Below are 4609 nucleotides of genomic sequence, written 5' to 3'. Positions count from 1 at the left end.
TACCTATTTCTGGGCAATTACCTATTTTGCAAATGAATGAGACTTAATCTGGCTATCTTTGGTAAACAGATGTAGCTGGTGAGAAATATATGTTTCAATAAAAACTGAAATCTACCTATGTAAACATATGATTCTCATGCTATTGTCTTTTAGATTCTATTTTCTACTTGTATTTTGGACTGGATTCTAAATTCTTCCAGTTTCCTAAATATTTATCTGTGACTCTTTGAACATGTTTTCAATTTGTAATTTTTCTTTCATCCTTTAACTGGGAATTTTTAAAAACTATAACTGCTTTCTGCAAGCCATTCAAGCTAAAGATAGACAACTTGAAATATAATTTGAAAGACTGCCACAATGGCTCATGTTTGAACAGCCTCAGTGACTGGTGGGCCACGTGGAGTTTGCCTTGGTGTCTGCAGACAGCATCAGGGACATTTCAGGTGACGGCAGATGCTTCCAGCCTTACATCTAGAAATCTGCTGACAACTTTACTTACTCAGAACCTGCTTTATAATTTGCTCTATTAAACTGTTTCTCTTGTTTTCATTGACATAGGTGTCTATACAGTGGCTAATACAACCTGCTAAACCTACAGTAACAGCTCTGGAAAAGCTGACACTCAAATACATAGAATCATGCAAAAGGCAACTTTGTATGCATACTGAACCAAAAACTAACACTATATTCAATTAAATATAGGACACAGTCATTCCTCACCCCCGAACTCCGCCTCGTTTTAGTAGAAAGCAACTGGAGTAGTCATTGCCTCTCTTCCCTCAAGACTGAGGAATGATCAGGAGACCGGGGGGAGTTGTAACAGGAATTGTAGCCTGACGTGTTGCATGCAGCACTTGGGGCAAAGCCCTTAACCACCTGGTGGCCCTCCTTCGGCCCTTGGGGCCACTACTTGGTAACAGGACTGCTGGGCTGATGTGTAGTTAGTGTTAGGGTGTAGTCTTTATTGCAATTGTATATATGGATGCAATAACAAACGCTCTAGCCACCTACGGACGCCCTGTCTGGAAGAACTGACACGAAGAATGTGAGGTGGAGGAGCTATGCTGGAGTAACTCGGAACAAAGCTCCTGCACACACTCAGAAGTCTACTGGCCGCCCTGCCAGCAGTCAAGGCAGGCAGTGCACAGAGGACTTTTGGCAGCACCTGTCCCCAAGGACATTTCCTACTGCTCCTGTGGACAATATTTGCTCCTGTAATCCAGTATCACATCTCTCTCCCATTTGGCTGGGAAGGATTCCCCATGAGATCCTCCCCACCCCCTGCCCAGCTCATGGGCATTAAAGAACTCTGTTTGCTCTTGGTCAGCAGCTTCATTCCTGCAGCTCTGACTGGCCGCTGCTGATGAAGCTTCCCCACCTCATGAGTAATAAATGGCATTTCTCAGCATTATGGTCCTCCTGGTGGTTTTTCCAGAGCACGCAAAATCAGGTGCAAGCTTCAGGCCTGCGGCTCCTGTGTTACACCCTAACTGCCCTCCAGAGCTGAAAAGCAATTAATCTGGGTTCCTACTCATGAAATGAACACAGACGTCTTTTACATTTATACACAGCTACACCAAAGAGAAAAGAGAAAGTAGAAATCAAAACATAGCTGATGAAAATCTTCTCACTTTACATACATATGTTATTGTTGATATTATTGATAGAATCGTGATCTGAGCACTTACTTTATGTGATCCTTATTACTTTGGATTATGGATTATGAAATGGCTGAGAATATGGCTCAACTTTTTGGAGGTACCATATGCACTTAAAAAGAAATTCATTCCTGAGTAAAATGTTATAATAATATCAACTAGGGTTACTTTTTAAAAATAAATGTTTTCTCTCTTCTACATAACTGATTATTTCCTGTCTCTTTTATCTATCAATAACTGAAATAAAACTGTTACTGTCTCTAATGAATTTTATGGATTTCTGTCTCTTTCTTAAGTTGCATCACCTTCAGTGTTATATATGTTCAAGTGATTTTTCAGATGCACAGATTTTTAGAATATGATGTCTTTTGGAGGATGATCCATGGTTTTATTGTGTCTCCTCAGAGAAGTTATGTTGCTAACCTTTCCCCCAGTAACTGAGAATGTGACCTTACTTGAAAAGAGGTTCATTGAAATTAGATATAATTAGTTAACACAAAGACGTATTAAAGTTAAGTGGGGCCATAATCCCATATGACTGAGTCCAACAGAAGTAACCAAAAAATCTACATCAAGACATGTTCTAATCAAATTGTTGAAAGATAAAGAGGGAATCTTAAAAGTACCAGGAGACAAAATAATTTCTTTTTAGCATACTAGAGATGTTTAATAAGATTAGCAATATATTTGTCAGCAGAAATCTTAGCTTCCAAAAGGCTGTGCATGACATATTTAAAGTTCTGAGTTGGGGGTGGGGTGCGGTGGGGACTTGTCAAACAAGAGTTTCACATCTGACAAAACTGCCCTTCAAAAATGAGACAAAAATACATATTCCCAGACAAAAGCTGAGGGAGCTAGTTACCACTAGGCATGCCCTACAATAATGCTCTGGTCAGTCCTTCAAGTTGAAATAGAATAACGCTGTAAGAAAAAAAGACATAAAAAATCAGAAAAGTTATGACAGATACCACAAATAATTATATAAGAAACATGAAAAATTGTATGCCATCTAATTCAATAACCAAGAAGAAATTGTCAAGTTCTTAAAAATATAAAACCTTCCTAGACTGAGTCATAAAGTACTGGAAAATCTAAGTAAATTGATCAACAGTAAGGAAACTAAAAGAATCATCAAAAACCTCTCCAAAAGTAAAAGTCAAGGACCAGATGGCTTCTCCAGTGATTTCTACCAAATATTCAACGATAATTTAATACCTGTTGTTTTTTCAAACTCTTTCAAAAAATTAAAGAAGGGGCAATACTTCTGAAGTCATTTTATGAGGTCAACATTACCCCAATACCAAAACTTGGTAAGGATAACAACTCACATGAAATTACACAAAAATCTTAAACAAAATACTAGCACATTGAATACAACAACACATTAAAAGATTTAACACCTAGATCAAGTGAGCTTCATCCCAGGGACACAGGGATGGTTCAAAATATGCAAATCGATCTATGTGATACACCACATAAACAAAATAAAGGATAAAAGTTAAATGACTATTCAACAGATGCAGAAAAAGCATTTAACAACTTATAGCACCCACTTATGATTAAAACACTCAATCAAATGGGTATAGAAGGCAAGTACTTCAACATATTAAAGGCCATATTTGACAAACCCTGTGCTAATATCATACTTAATGGTGAAAAATGGAAACCTTTTCCTCTAAAATCAGGAATCTAGTGGACAAGGCTGTCCACTAGAACCACTGTTATTCAATATAGTATTGGCCAGAACAATCAGGCAAGAGAAAAAAATAAAAGACATTCAAATCGGAATGAAAAGTTAAACTGTCATTTTGCAGATGACATTGAAAACCCTAAAGATCTCATCAAAATCTATTAGAAAAAATAAACAAATACAGTAAAGTTTCAGGAAACAAAATCAAGATACAAAAATCCATTAAGTTCCTTTATTAACATTGCAATTTTTGAAACAGAAATAAATCCTTTGGTAATTGCAACAAAAAGAATAAAGCATGCGAGGGCCTATTCACTGAAAACTACAAAACATTATTTAAAAAATATGAAAGAAGACAAAGAAATGAAAAGATATTTTGTGTTTATGGATTGCAATAATCAACATAGTTAAAATGACCATATCAACTAAAGCAATATACAGATTTAATGCAATCCCTACCAAAATCCTAACATCATTCTTTAAAGAAACGAAAAATTAACAGACTGCTAAGTAGCTAAAGCAATCTTGGGAGAGGGGAGGGAGAGAAGAGAAGGAAGGCCATAGAGATCACACTGCCTGACTTCAAATTATACTACAAAGTGACAATCAAAGAGTACATTATTGGTTGAAAAACACACACGGACCAAAGAAGAGACTGATGCACAACAGGGCAAATTTCTCCAAGTGAAGGGGAGACCAAGCCCTACACCTACAGAAGAAGGTCCTTTGGCGGCGAGTGTAGAAAGAATTTGACACACACAGCAAAGTAGAGCAAAAAGGAAAGTATATTAGAAAAGGGGTAACACTCCACAGACAGTGTGATCTTGTCTCAGAGGCAGAGAGTGAATGCGAGACAGTAAAAGCACTGAGAGGAACCCAAGTGTTCAGGAAATTCAGTTTATATGTCATTCTTTAGTTCCCATTTCCTTTGATATAAACATACAGTGAGGAAGGGGAAGGGTAGTTGTCCTCTTGGCCTGGGTGCAAGGCTGATCAGCATATTGCAGTCTCTGGTTGAGGCTTAATTAACATTTTAATTTTCGTGCATACTCCTTGCATTATTAATACCATGTATTGTTCTAGACGAGGAGGTTGGAAAACTTTTTGTAAAAGGCCAAATAGTACATACCTTACAGTTTGCAGGTCACTGAATCTCTGTAAGGCTACTAAACTCTGCTGCTCTTATAGCAAGAACAGCAGCCATAGATAATACATAAATGAATGGCTGTGGCTTTGCTCCAATAAATCTTTTTTTCAAAGA

General features: G+C 37.4%; 1 long non-coding RNA gene across 1 annotated transcript; it reads right to left on the bottom strand.

The window, feature by feature from the left end:
- Nucleotides 1-2299: 2299 nt before the first annotated feature.
- LOC107195734 lies at nt 2300-4609 on the bottom strand. Its single transcript, XR_001516954.2, has 2 exons — nt 4478-4609; nt 2300-2579 (listed from the first exon to the last, which is right to left on the bottom strand). It is a non-coding gene; the product is annotated as an uncharacterized LOC107195734 (long non-coding RNA).

Source organism: Pteropus alecto, unplaced genomic scaffold, assembly GCF_000325575.1.
Source record: "Pteropus alecto unplaced genomic scaffold, ASM32557v1 scaffold3900, whole genome shotgun sequence".
NCBI lineage: Eukaryota > Metazoa > Chordata > Mammalia > Chiroptera > Pteropodidae > Pteropus > Pteropus alecto.
Note: the sequence above shows the minus strand (reverse complement) of the source record. Positions and strands in the feature narration are given on the sequence as shown.